This window comes from Pinus tabuliformis, chromosome Q, assembly GCF_031772625.1.
Source record: "Pinus tabuliformis cultivar Carrire ecotype Pingquan chromosome Q, CPIR1, whole genome shotgun sequence".
NCBI lineage: Eukaryota > Viridiplantae > Streptophyta > Pinopsida > Pinales > Pinaceae > Pinus > Pinus tabuliformis.
In genome coordinates, this window is record NC_142296.1 from 285075559 (window position 1) to 285091556 (window position 15998).

Consider the following 15998-nt stretch of genomic DNA (forward strand, 5'->3'; position numbering starts at 1 on the left):
TGATTGAAAAATGTGTTTGAATGATGGTTCTTCTATCCATAATTTTCACATGGATGGAGATCATAAAATTTATCTTTCTCTTGTCCAAATTTATCACAATGTTGAGATATTCTAGGTTGTGGAACACCATCGCCCAAAAATCCATTACAACAAAACTGCATAGGCTTTGAAAACTCAGACATATGAAAATAAACATATTTATCATATCCCACACCAATTCTATTTTTCAGTTGCATGATTTCTTCCTAACGTCTAATGAATGATTTTGGAACTGTAGCTTTAACATATGTATGTAAATGACCATTACATACACTGACCTTGTTGGTGCATTGAAGTTCTCCATTATCATTTTCTAAATGTTGATCAATCTCTGATTGTTGATCAATATATGAGTCAAACAAAGTGTTGTTCTAAACAAAAATGGGTTCAGATTTACAACTCATCTTTACTTCACGTAATTCAACCTTTGCAACTGTGACTCTATTTGGAGAAATTCAACCATCTCTTGGGAATTTTGCAAATAATTTCTAATGTGAGACATGGTTTTATTGTTAATTTGGAGTGTGTTATGAGCATTAGAGCTCAATACAGTATTTAATAACTCTATCAAATAAATAATTCTCACCAATTTTTCCAACTCACTATTAGAAAAGAATAAATTTTGAAATACAATGGTACAATATTCAAAGAGAAAAATAGCTTTATATAAAGATTAAAACTCTATGAGTTTTTTACTTTTTTTAACATTATTAATCCATTGGCCCATTTGCATATGTGACTTAAACTCAAACACCAAACATAAAATATGCCACCATATAAAATAATTTACTTCTAAAAAATGCTTCAAAACACTCCACTCTCAAGTTGCAACCAATGAAAGGATACTAGAGGGACACTTATACTAGTGGCACAAGAATGAATCAAACCTTCTATTTCTCATATGTGCGTTTTCATGGGTTTTCCATGCTCTTAATGTTATTCACTTCACAAAAGCATGCTTTAAAATATGATCCGGAGGTGTGGAAATAAAAAACATATAGACCCAATATTCAATGCTATTCTTTAATGTAAAAGACTTCAACAATGCCAAATTCAAATTGGTGATTCAACGTAGGTTCAACAAAAATACAACACGTATAAAAGAGATTTCACACAGGTTCGAAACGGGTATGGTATCAGTCGTTCAATGTTTTATTCACACCACATGATGGTACAAACAAAAATTCATTGCATTTCTCAAGAGTACTTCAATGCAAGGCTTCAAGGCATAGTTCAAGAACCAAAGATATGACCAGTACCATCAATAACTCATAGATTGATACTTCTAGTCTTAGAGAATTTGGTTAAGGCTTTACAAAATGTCATGAAAGTCTGAATTTTCTCTATTTTTCCATTTATATAGAGCCCTAACACATCCCACAAACATTTGCAACAAGAATCCATTAAAACAATAGTGAAAAAGTTTGTGGTTTTGATTGAGGATGAAAATTTGGCTAAATAAAATGAGAGAGGAGATTCAAATAAAAACTCTTTATAACAACCTTACCAATGAGCAAAGGTAAGCACACTAGAAACACCCTTATGATTTAAAATTGTTCCAAATTTGAAAGAAAGGATGCTGCATGATTTTTTTAACTCTAGAATATTGGTCAACGAGAACTAGTTTGAATCCAAGACCAAATCTAGTGCTTCCTTCCCTATGCTTCTTGGTAAATATGCATTTGAATTTAATTTTTAAGTCTCCGAAAATCTATTCTTTGCAGTATATTAAAACAATATTTAACCACAATCCAAAAAAAATCTTCTTGTCCTTGCAATCATGTTTTTACTTTAATGTTAGGCCCCTATAATACTAGTGATTCCCCCATTACTATTGTCATTGTATCCCTTACTATTATTATTGTCCCCCTATTTTCCCCATATTCTTATTAGTATGCCCCATAGAAACTCACTATTGTTAATTTTGTGCCATTATGTTATTACTGTTATGTCGGCTTGATTATATTGTGACCCCTTAGACTACTATATACAGAAGGGAGGTTTAGTCATTTGTATCATCCAAGAATTTTTCATTTGTGTAATGTAAAGGAGGTTGCCCCCTCGAAGAGGCTGAATTATAAGGTGTTGATCTATATTTTCTATGTTTTTGTGAGCTGTTTTACTAACATTTGGTATCAGAGGTTTGGATTCTAGGGCTTCGCTACTCCACACAGGTCATCATGGAAATTTTGCTATAACTTTTTTTTTGCGATGTTTTAGAAGCTACAAACAAAACCCATTTGAGCCAAAATCATTCTGAACTTCGGGTCCAAATTTCAGAGCTTGTCTTGCTATATGTGCGGAGATATGATCTGAGGAAGTTAGGGTTTTTGCAGACTCCTGAATAACATTCCAAACAGGTGACCTGGGGAAAATCCTCATAACTATTTTTTTGAGCATCAGATTGAAATTTCATAAGATGTCTCAGAAAGAGGATGGCTTGTAGTTTTCTGTGTATTAGTTTTAGGTACTAAGGTTGAAACAGTGACACGCGGCATGTCGTACAACTTCGCTCTACTAAACTAGTCTATAATCAGGTCACCGTGCGAGATTTGGCATAACTACTCCTTGGAGAATCCAATCTTGATTAGACTTGCGGGGTTAGAAGGAGGACTCAACAGGATACCACAGGATGATATTTTAGATATTCAAGATCCACAGTTACAGAGATACAATAGATTCAATATCGATCTCTTACAAAGTGAAAAAAAGTGTGTAATTTTTTTTAAATTTTGCATAAGATTGGTTTGAAAAATTAGTTTGAAGGAATTCAAAGGGAATAGTGAAGAATTAATAGCATTAATTAGTGTCCCGAAGAAAGAAAATGGAAACACCTAGTAAGCAACCTGAAAGCTCTAGCATGACTCATCAAGAAGAGGAAGAAATGCAACAAGATATATCAAAATTATAATACGAAGTACAACAAATTTCACTCTCACTAAAGGTAAATGAAGCCAATATGAATGGTGTGGAAGCTAATATGAATGGCATGCAAGTTAATATGGATGGCATGGAAGCTAAGATGGATGGCATGGAAGCTAAGATGAATGGACACTAAGATGAATGGACACTAAGATGAATGGCATGGATGATAAGATGGAAGAATTGAAGATAAATTTGAATAAGTTGCAACAAGAAATGGTCACTAATGGTGAAAGGGTAGTAGAGGAAACTCATGATGAGAACAGAAGAAATGTTAATCATGATTTCATAGAGTCTACTATTGGATTGAAGACCCACCATGTTCCAAAAACGGATATGAGAAAGTTTGATGGCAAGGATCCTGGAACATGGATACTATAGATGGAGCAATTTTTCGATCTCCATAATGTGAAAAACACACAAAAGATACATATTGCAACTTTATATTTGGAACCAAATCAGTTTGTATGGTATCAATGGCTTTACACCCATAAAGAAATTGTCAATTGGGCAATTTTTACGATAAAAATGATAGCACATTATGAGGATACAAAAAGCAACACCTTTTTTAGCGAATTGACAAATCTCAAACAAAAGGGTTCAATGATGGAGCACATTGAGGACTTCCAAAAATTGAACATAAGGGTAAAAGATATTCCAGAGGATCATAGGATTGATGTGTTCATAGGGACTTTAAAGGATAACATCCAACATGAGGTTCGCCTTTGGGAACCTGATTCATTGGAGAAGGCATTCAAGTTAGCAAGAAAAATGGAAAGCAAAATTATGGCAACCAAGAAGCCTACCACTCACAACTATAAAGATGGAAGTGTTGTTTCCCCTAGCCTTCCACAACCTACAAGGTTGACAACAAAAAAATTGGAAGAAAAAAGAGAAAAAGGGCTTTGTTACAGTTGTGATAGCAAATACACTTTAGGTCATAAGTGTGCTGAGAAGAAACTATTCTACATAGATTGTGAAGAGGAGTAAGAAAAGGAACAAGAAATTTCAAAAGAAGAGGATATACCCAAGGAACAAACACTAGATAAAGAAGAAAGAATTCGACCATATCTTGTAATGCATTGGCTGGAATTACCACTCCTCAAACTATCAAGATATAAGGACATATCAAGAAGAAAAAGGTAATAGTGTTGATTGATTTGGGAAGTACCCATAATTTTATTCATTGTAAGATAGCAAAGGAATTGAATTGCTTCCTATATCTAGCACCAAAGTGTCAAGTGATGGTTACAAGTGGAGGAACCATAAATTGCTTTGGAAAGTGCCATAATATAAAGCTATCCATGGGAGAATATGTATGGAATAGCCCAATGCTTTCTATTCCAATGGGTGGTGCTAATGTTGTACTAGGAGTCCAATGGGTACAATAGCTTTTAATTTTCAAGAACTTTTCATGAAATTTTGTGCGGAATGAAAGGAAGTTGAATTAAGGGGTATTGCAGAGAAACTAGGAAACATATTCAACTCTAACAGTATGACAAAGCTTCTAAAGAAGGAACAATGAGGTGTAATTGCACAATTATGTTCACTAGAGGTTCCCACATCGAAATCATTTATTTCTCTAGATCTCAAAAAAGTATTGGACAATCATTCCAAGGTATTTGAGACTCCCAAAGGTCTCACACCTATTCGTGATCATGATCATGCTATTCATTTGATTCTAGGAAGTGTCCTCCAAACATCAGGCCATACAGATATTCCTATGCCCAAAACAGTGAAATTGAACGTATGGTTGCAGAAATGATAGAGGCTGGTATAATTCAACCTAGTCAAAGTTCTTTCTCTGCTCCAGTAGTATTGGTGCACAAGAAGGATGGATCATGGCACATGTGTCCAGATTATAGGGAGATCAACAAGCTCATTATTAAAGATAAATTTCCCATTACTGTCATTGATGAATTATTGGATGAATTACATGGATCAATTTACTTCACCAAGTTCGATCTTCATTTAGGATATCATCAAATCATAATGAAGACTGAAGGCATTCCGAAAATAGCATTTAGAACTCATGAGGGTCATTATGAATTTTTGGTCATGCCTTTTTTCCTTACCAATGCACCTTCTAGATTTCAAGGTTTGATGAATTCCATTTTCAAACCCTTCCTTAGAAATTTTTTGTTAGTAGTTTTTGATGATATACTAATCTACAGCAACTCTTGGAAGGATCATGTTGAGCATGTTGACAGGGTGCTCAAACTATTGGAGGAGAAACAATTATATGCAAAAAGCTCCAAATGTTTCTTTGGAGTACAAGAGGTGGAATATCTGGGTCATATTGAATCTCATGAAGGTGTTAAGGTAGATGCTAGCATAATTAAAGCCATTAAGTAATGGAAAATCCCCACATCCATAAAACATCTGCGAGGATTTCTCGAGTTGTCAAGGTATTATTGCGAGTTTGTTAATAATTATGGGAGGATAGCAGCACCTCTAACAACATTATTGAAGAAAGATGCATTTTCGTGGACTCCAGAAGAAACAAAGGCCTGTGAACATATTAAAGAGGCAATGTGCCAAGCAACAGTCTTAGCTACACCAAACTTCACAAAAACCTTTATTGTGGAATGTGATGCTTCAAGAAATGGAATTGGTTTTTTTTAATGCAAGATGAAAGACCCATTTCTTTCGAAAGTCATCCAATCAAGGGAAACTATTTACACAAAGCTATTTATGAGAAGGAAATGTTGGCAAGGCTATATCCACTTAAGAAATGGCGACCCACCTAATGGGAAGACACTTCAAGGTAAAAACGGATTATGATAGTATTAAATACTTTTTAGAACAAATATTATCCTCTGAAGAGCAACAAAAATGGGTCACAAAGATGTTGAGTTATGACCTTGAAATCATCTACAAAAAAGGGAAGGAAAATGTTGTGGCAAATGCACTCTCAAGAAAGGATGAGGATGTGGAAGCATTGTTGTGTGCCATTTCTATTATCCAACTATATTGGATAAACGAAGCAAGGGAGGAATTGCATAATGACGAAAAATTGTGGGCACTCATTCGAAAGATACAACAAGATCCCAGTACATCGGATACATTTAGCAGGAAAACTGATTCGTTATGGTACAAAGATCACTTATACCTATGTAAGAATTCCCAACTCAAACAAAAGATTCTTATGGAATTGCACACTTCTCCCTTAGGAGGGCACTCAGGATTTTTAAAATCTTTCCACAGGGTTAAAAAGGATTTTTTTTGGGATGGCCTTAAATCGGATATTCAAAAGTTTGTGGCGGAATGTTTAGATTGCTAAAAAAATAAAGTTGAAACAATTAAGACCCCATGTCCATTACTACCTTTATCCTGTTGACATAGATTGTCATTGATGTCAATATGGCACTATTCGAGGAGCCAAAGTAGGCAAAATAGAGATATCGGAGGAGAAAATAGAGCTATCGAAGGGGCAAAACAGAGAGGAGAAAACAGAGCTATTGGAGGAGTTGTTGACATGGCAAATGTATGCAATGCCAACAAGGGGAACTAACCCCATCGCAAGCCCCAATTATACTTACTTTCATTTGGAATGGCTAGCTCCGATGGGTTTTAAGGGACCCAATGAACTATTTGAACATGTCAAGAGATTGATTCTGGGGGAAGACTTCAATTAAATCAAAAAAATAAAACAACTAACCTCTATGTATCAAATCCTATCTATATTGCTTCTAACTACTCTAATCCAGTCCTAGCTATCCTAATCTATCCTGCAGAAGCATAATGCAGAGGTTTAAACATCATATATGTGTTCGACAGGAGCGTGATAAAGAAGATTAAACATCATGTATAGATTCAAGTCCAAATGAATAAATCATTGAATTCACAGCTTAACAAGACTATATTAAAGCTAAACTGCAATCCAATCACTCATATAGGAATACGCATTCTTTTATGGAATTAAACTTGCAACTGATGTTTAACTTAGTTTCAAATCAGATACCATTCACAAGTTAACCATGAAACTGAATCAAATTCAATTTAACAAGACTAATAATGAACTGTAAGTCATCAATGTGCATAAATATGAATCACATTTACATTCATGCCGACAATAACACTCTGATCCAAAACATATAAAAGAACAATCAAATAAGTCTGAAACTGAAGGCTCCTTCTTCCCTCGAAACAGTCCTCCTTATTCACAATAAAGCAAAACTGTTCTTCTAAAAAATCAAAAGCCTTTTCTCCTCTTCGCAGGTAATACTTATGCAAATGCTCCTGAATCTAGGTCTACCCTGCCACTTCATCCTCCCACTATTTCAGATATGAAAATCGAGTAAACAGAGATAGGATTGTTAGTGTGACCGCTAGCACGTAGAATGCATAACGGCCGGGTCGATTCCTTTCCTGAAGAAGAGAACAGATGTTGGAAAAAAGGGTGACTGTATGTGGTCTTCCCATAATGAAGACAGGGACATCTCTGCTTACGGAATGTACGGGCAACTTGTGGGGTTCCAACTCAAAATTCTTGTGGCCAAACCCTTAAACGCAACACTTTTGCATACATGGCTCTTTGAATCCCCTCCTGCGTCCTTTACTTCTCACCTGCAAGGATACCTATCATTAGCTTGATGATTGCGAACATTATAACATAATATTCACATAGAAAATAACGTTGTATTAATTAACTTTTCTAAAAAACCACGGGAGCAAGGGTGAAAAGGATGAACACATAAAACACAGGCAACACATAATCTCCTGCTCAATCCATAGGCTTGGCACGGTTCTCGAGGGCTTCCTCTAATCACAATCGGGTATCGACCCCTTCGCGGGTCACAGGAGCCATGCCTTACACCACCCCGATGTGCGATTACACTATCGAGACTCTACAGGCCCGCCTTTTGCACTAGGACCCCGTTCCTTTTTTATATCATAAAATTTGAAAAACATGGGAAAACACAGAAAATTTCGTCCCGATCACTTACGCCGGACCTCAAACTTTATATATTCGAGCATATAATCATCATGGGGTCTGGCTCTCGCCTCTCTGCTAACGACATGACCCTTGGGCTCCGCCAATATGCAAGATGTGATGGGGCTTCCGGACTTGATATCTATATATATATATATATATATATATATATATATATATATATATATATATATATATATATATATATATATATATATATATATATATATATATATATATATATATATATATAGATATATATAGATATATATATATATATATATATATATATATATATATATATATATATATATATATATATATATGTCGTGGTTGATAATACCATCGGGTCCAACATACGGAAGCAAAATATATGTATATGTGCTTTGGGATAGGGGCGATAGTGATAAGTGATTAACACCGGACCTGATATATATATATATATATATATATATATATATATATATATATATATATATATATATATATATATACATATATGATATACGTAATAGGATCGGCAGGTCCGGCAGGTAGAGGCGTGTTGTATATAAATATAAACCTTGGACTTAGGCCGATTGCGATATGAAATGGGCTTTCGAACCCAAAAATATATGTATTGTGGTTCATAACGCTGTCGGGTCCAGCGCCTTATGGCATGCATTATGTGCCCAGATTGAATGCAATAAGCGAAAGAGGGAGGATATATGTATTTTGCGAAGGGTTTCCTTTGTAAAGGGATTATAACGGGATAGTGATGCGATGAAGGATTTTGGAAGCTAAACAAACACCAATGAGCATATGAATGAAGGGCTTAACAAGGTTATGTGTCAAGGATTTGTTAAGGGGCTTACACCATTTTTTAATGGAAGATTTGGCTCTTCACAGAGTTAAAATCATTGGGATGAAAAGGATCATTCATAGAGATGATAGATCAGACTTATAGGGGATCCATTCAAAAATTTGCTATCAGAACATGTTTTAATAGGGTGGTAGTTGTGGCCACAACAAATAGCGAACTGTTCGTCGAACCAGTTATCTCTGTTTCCAAATAACCTTCGGATCAATAGAACATTAGGATGTAAAGATAAACTTGAAATGCAAACTATATAGATGGAGAAGCATGGGTTCCACTTAAACATTAACTGCTTCAGGAGGGATAGAGACAAATAGCTTATACTTAATGATATGATTTTGACAGGCATTCTCCAATGGTAGTATTATCGGGTTTATTGACCTTCCTTTGCCTGTTTCCCACTTTCAAAATCCCTTTGGGCCTGTCACTGATCTGTTCATACCTATTTAGGTGTGTACCTCAGCTCTTTATTGCTCATCAAGCTTGATTTGGACATGTTTATCTTGCACTTTATATGAGAATTTTAGTGCTATATTTCATTGATTGAATGGGGCGCAGTCATGGATCATACCATATTCTTAAACCACTTAAGCAAGTTTGGGCTTTCTGTGTCAACCGGTACTCTAAACCCAACAACAGTCCTTAGTCTAACCTACTTCCCAAAAAACCTGTCCTTCCAGATTGGCACAAGTACTTAACATTTCATTTATTTTTGGATAAGTCCGTCCAGTTTCAGGCACAAGGACTAGAGCATAATTAGATTTGCCACAGGGTATGAGATGGTGAGCTTGGCCCATGAAAGGAGGTTCGCTTGTGAGTAACAGGTATTGGACCATTTAGTGTGGTAGATGGGACAAATGGAGAATGACTGTAAACCTTATAGGCAAGTATAGACTAGGTCTGAGTGGGATTTATTTAAAGCAGCATTCCTCCATGCCAATCTAGTTGTAGTTACACATTTTTTTGTTTTATAAAGATGCCCCTACATGCTCCAGATATCCAATTTATCAAGAGATCTCACATAGTTCCCAGCAGATGCCAATGAGGGGTTTCGACTTGCATTCCACTGCTAATTCTCAAGTGCTCATGGGTTGATAGAAAGTTTGTTTGATTTGGGGGGAAATGATGGATTCAGGAACAGTAGAATCATCAGCAAGTTAATGAGGAAGGGAAAGGTTGCGAGTGGTGAATGAGGGAAAATCTGAAAGATAGAACAAGACTGGATGACTACAATTAGCGGGCTGAAAAGGAATGTAATTCAAAATAGTAGGAAAATAGACTTGGCATAAAACAAAAGAAATGATAGAAATACAACTAAACTAACAACAAAAATGATATGGATTCTAACCTACTTTGGAAGTAACCACCATTCGGTGGCTACTGGAAGTATCTTTTGAGATGATGGATATTAACAAGGAGTTTTTTAGCTTCTCCCTGCAAGGTTTTCAATTTGCAAGTTTCATGACCAATATTTACGACAGCTTGGAACGAGCCCAACCATAAGTGTTGAAACTTTGTGTGCCCACCTTTCGGCTTACTCAACTTGCCCCAGTTTAGCACTAGCTTTCTGTTTCCTCAGGGACAATAGTCTGATGCATGCCTTACGCAAGTTGATTTATTAATAACACATCCAATCGATTTTAGCGATGAATGGTAAGGAGCATTATCAAGTATGACAGCATAAGGGATGCCAGACCTGTTGATGATAGGTTTCTCTATAACAGATATTCCCTCATCCTCATTAACTTTCCGAAGTTGGATGGATTTGGTCCATCTAGTGAAGTGGTCGGTTACTGTGAATATACACTTATGCTCCTTTCCATCGATGAATGTATTTTCGAATGCCTTTCCACAATGCAGGAACACCAGTGTTTGATTGTCACCTTCATACACCTTGGTCCATCTAGAAAATTGGTCAGTCACCGTGAGTATACACTTCTACTCCTTTCCATTGATGAATGTATTTTCAAATGCCTTTCCACAATGCAGGAACTCCAGGGTTTGATTGTCACCTTCGAACACCTGCCAGTTTCAGAAGTTATCAGGTACGAGCGGTCTGAAAACTAATTCAACATAAAATTTATTCTTCAACAATCTAATATTAGGTAAGAGTTTTTCAGCCATAGATGTCGTTAGATTGACATCATGGTAATACTTTCGAGGTATGTATGTGACATTGAAAGAATCGAAATTGTTAATTAAACTCCCTACCTCATGTTGGTACCTCACCAGGTGTGGCGGACTGCAATGTATCTTTTTCTTTACCTTGTCCACCATTGTCTATGGGTCATCAAAAACTCTAAGATTTTTTACATTCCTTTCTATTGGCTTATTGGGCCTGACCCAGGTTCAAAAATGTTTTAGCCCAACAAATCCCTGAACTATCAGCCCTTTCGACAACAATCCATGGAGCGCGGACTAAGGTCTCACCCGAGGTAGTAGGGGAGGGTGCTGGAACCAAGTTTTTGCACCCTAGGGATGTCTTAATGAGGTTTGGAATGTTTGTGAATTAATCCCACATGCTGCGCTACTCTCGCACAGTCGTCTGTTAGAGCGACTACCTTTGCGCGGCTTGAAGGACGAGAGCAAATGTTCTTTATGTTTTCTGTGCTTAATATCATTATAGATCTTGAATTAACTTATGAAGGAAAAATACTTTCAATTACCATTCAACATAAACAAACATGCATGCAATCATAAAACATAAACAGATGCATAAACCAAAATATAGAAACAGATACGCAATATTCCCAAAACCAAATTATCCTTATTAATGCATTTTTCCAGTTACAATCCACTTCTTTCCCTACGCACATAGCTACAGGGGTCCGCGCACACAGTTGTGGACTCTACCAAGCCTCCATGCACACAAATGTAGAGCCTTTATCTCCTATTACAACCCAAAACTCAGATTTACAAACTCGGAGCTAACACTACATTAAGACACCCCTATTACTTCTTGACATCACCAAAAACTACCTCTTACACTTAGAGCCTCGCTCTTATTTATACATTCCCATGGTCCATGGACCATGGGTAGGCCGACACATTATAGATTAATTTACAGTATTTTATGGCGGACTACCCTTAGACTTAACCCATTACAATTCGCACTCTACACACTTCACAGAGCTTTTACAATATCAATACCCAAAATTGTGGGCTTTAAGCCCCAAAACCATTACACAGGGGATCTACTACCCAACAGGCCCCCAACACAATCATCATGACATGTCTTGAGTCACTCGTCGGTGTGGAGAGATGCGCTACCAAGGCTTCGCGGTCCACCATTCCTGTGAGTGATGCACTACAGTTTGTTTCTCCATCCTTGCCTCCTACAACACTTCTTCAAGATATAGCTCCATTTGCCCCACTAATTCACATAATCGATGATGCTCATTATGTCTGCTCGGTTAACAAAAAGCAGTCCCTCATAGGATTTTAGCTCTTGCTGAGATGTCAAAGGCGTGAACCCTTTGTTCAAGAGCAACAAGCTTGGAATCTCTGGTCCAGTATACTCAATGTCTGCTGAAGATCGTGTTGCATTTTTGCAAGAGAGATGTCACTGTCCGCAAGGTCCCAATCTTCAAGTTTCGTCATGGTTATGTGGCCTAGGGACACACTTTTCAATGGAATTCTGTCTTTTATCCAAAGATTCACTATCTCACCCTTATCTTTCATAGATCGCCTACTAGACCATAGGTTTTGTGGTGACATCTAGACTGGTCCCGCTATCTGTCTGAGAATTTGCGGTATATCTCCCACCATTGGCGTTGGGCTCGGCACGATGACCTTGGCTGTCGGCATTATGCTGTCCCTAAGGTCTTGCATCTCTTTTGGCACTGTTGCAACCAGTGGGTTTATTCTCAAAGCATCAAAGTTGGATGGGTCCATATCTATCGGATAACTCAATAACTTAAGTCTCAAGGTGCCATGGTTTATTCGGTGGATGACCAACTATGATTTATAAGTCGGCTGATATTCAAATTTGACCATTTCCTCCTTTTCTAGCTCATTAATGCGATACTGATGGGAGATCGTTTCAAATCTAGTTTTGACTCCATGTCTTAAATGGCCACCGTCCACTCCTCATTGTCTCAAATTGACCATCTTGTCATGAACAATGACCTCAATGGCCACTTTCCCACCTTTTTGCACAGCAGCACAACCCTTTATGCACGACCGCGATTACTATGTTAAACCCACCCTATGTGGAACCGTATTTCCACGCAGCTTTCCTGCAGACTCATTTATAGTCCCGCGCCTTCTTTCAACCACTTGGAGTGATGAGACTGTACTTCAGTTGGTTAGTCAGACAGTTGGCCCACTTGTGTAGAGCTTCAGGTGATTTCCATTTACTCTTCGTGGGAAGGGATACCCATTAAGCTTGGTGAGCTGGACCGCGCCTCCATCTATGACCTCTTTGACTACATATGGTCCCAACCAATGCATTTAGAGTTTTCCAGGGAATTTCTCGAACTTATTTTCATACAACAATACTACATTTTTTACTTTGAATGTGCACAAATTGATATGGCGATCATGCCAAGCTTTCTCAAACTGTTTATGTACCTGCTGATGGAATCCCTCCAGAAACCATTCTTCCTCAAGTTCTTCCAGTTGCATGAGCCTCTCTTCCAAGGCCTCACGGTCTGCCATGCTGATCATCGCTACTATCCGCAAACTGGGTACAATGTATTCCATTGGCATGATGGCTTCTGTGCCGTAGACTAACTGGAAGAGTGTATGCCCCATCAATTTCTTGTATGTGGTTCTATATGCCCATAGCACGCTAGGTATGCACAAATCATAATTGGTTCGCTATGAGTTACATACTTTGGTCAACGCAGTCTCTCGAATTTTGTTGAATTCTTCTACAGTCCTGTTCGCTTGCAGATGGTACGACATGCTTTGCTGATGATACACCTGGAATTCCTCAGTGAGTGAGCTGATAGTTTCATTTAGGAAGTGTGTTCCATTGTTACTCATTAAAATTTTTAGGCATCCAAACCATGTTAAGACGTTTCAAATAAAATTTTTGTAGTTATAGCAGCCGTGCAGTCCTTAACCAGTTGTGCTTCCACCCATCGAGTCAAATAATCTCTCACAGTGATGATTAGCGCACACCTCTCTTCCCTTGAGGTGTGACAGGCCCCACAAAGTGTATCACCCATATTTCCAATGGTTGCAGCATCATCTATGGATTGAGTGGCATCTCACCCTTTGTGATGGTTTCCTAGTCCATTGACATATGTCGCAGGCCCAACACTATGCTTTCAAGTCATGAAGTAGGGTTGGCCACCGTAGTCCGGTGTGAAGAATCTTCTGTGTTTTCGTCCATCCCGCATAATGTCCTCCTATACCCCGCCACGTGCTTCTGCAAGGATCTATCCTCATTCAAATTCACGTACATATCTTCATAATATTTCGTCGTTTCCCATTTTGTAAAGGTGCCCCGCGATAACAGTAAACTCCATCATGCGTACCACCAATTATTTCTTCTACTGAACTAGATATCCCTGTGGCGCAATCCCTGTGGTTAAGAAGTGGACTATATCCTTGACGTGGCCATGTGTGACACGAATTGCATAGAGCTATGCATCAGGTATTCCTTCCTCCAAATTTGTTGGTTCCTCATCGTTCTCAATTCGCGATAGGTGATCTGGGCCTACGTTTAGGCGTCCCGACTTTACGATGAGCTCGAAGTCATATTCTTGAAATAGTAACAACCATCTACAAATGCGCCCCCCAACACTGGCTTATTCACCAGGTATTTCAATGTGGAATGATCGATATACATCTTTAAGTGCCGACCAAGGAGATAGTGGCGGTATCTCTAGAGCATGTATACCATCACCAATCCCTCGCACTCAATACTAGAGTAGTTCTTTTCGGCTTTGGACAATCGTCGACTTGCGAATGCGATCGGGTGATCAGTGCCTTCCACTCCTTCCTGCGTGATTACAGTGCCCAGCGTGATACACGATGCATCAGCATGTACATGAAATTCTATGTCCCATTTTCGTAAAACCAAAATGGCGGCGGATGCCATATTTTCCTTGAGAATCTACAAACTTTTCTCACAATCATCATTCCAAAAATAGGTAGTGTCCTTTTCAACAAATATTCGATTGGTGCTATGATTTGTGCATAGTCCTTAATATAATTTCGATAGTAGCCAGTGTGCCCCAGCATGGCGCGGAGTTTTTTGACACTTCGCGGCACCTGCAGATTGAGTATGACAACAATCTTCACAGGGTCCACCATCAGGCCCTGTCTACAGACCACATGGCTGAGAGAATTTCCAAATGGGACAAAGAAGGTGCACTTCTTAAGATTCAGCACAATCTAGTGTCATCGGCAAGTATCCAGCATCAACCGTAAGCTCGCTATATGTTTCTTGACTAGCCCAAATGTAGTCCAATCGTCAAAATAAACCTCCAAATACTTATGTATGAATTTCTTGAATGTGGCCATCAGTACGCACGAAAATATAATTGGTGCATTATTCAACCCAAAGGGCTTAACAGTGTACTGAAAACAACAACATTCGGTCGTGAAGGTTGTCTTGCTCCTATCTTCCGGCATGATCTTGATCTAATGGTACCCTGAGAACCCATCCATGAATGAGTACGCTTCCTGTCCGCCAACATTCTCCACGACTTCATCTATAAATGGTGTCGAGAATGGATCGAGAACACAGGCATCATTAAGTTTTCGAAGGTCCAAGAAGAATCAAATTTATCCCTTCTGTTTTTTCTACTGCACTATCATAGGACTCAGCTAGTCAAACTCTTCCACTGGTTCAATAATTCCTGCTGCAAGCGTTTTGTCCAATTCTTTGCAGACCTTTTCCTTATACTTCAGATTCAAACGGTAAGGATGCTGCTTAACTGGCTTCTCATCCGGTTTCAGAGTTATCTTCATCATCCCTAGGTTGCCGAGGATCCCTTTTAACTCTTTTATTTTGGTCAGGAACAAGTCTTGATATTTACAAAGTAACTTGACGACCTTATCCATCGTGGCATCATCCAAATAGTCCCCAAGCATCGTGTACTTCGGATCCGCATCTGTACCAATGTTCACCTGTTTCATTTTCAGTGCCACAGTGATGTCAGGGTCCTCTAACTTTGCAACTTGCTTATGTTTCTAGAATATTAATATTTCGAGGGTGATCATCATCATCCTCCACTTGCATGTTGTAACATTCTAGGGCATGACATAATTGAGGTGACCATACTGGTT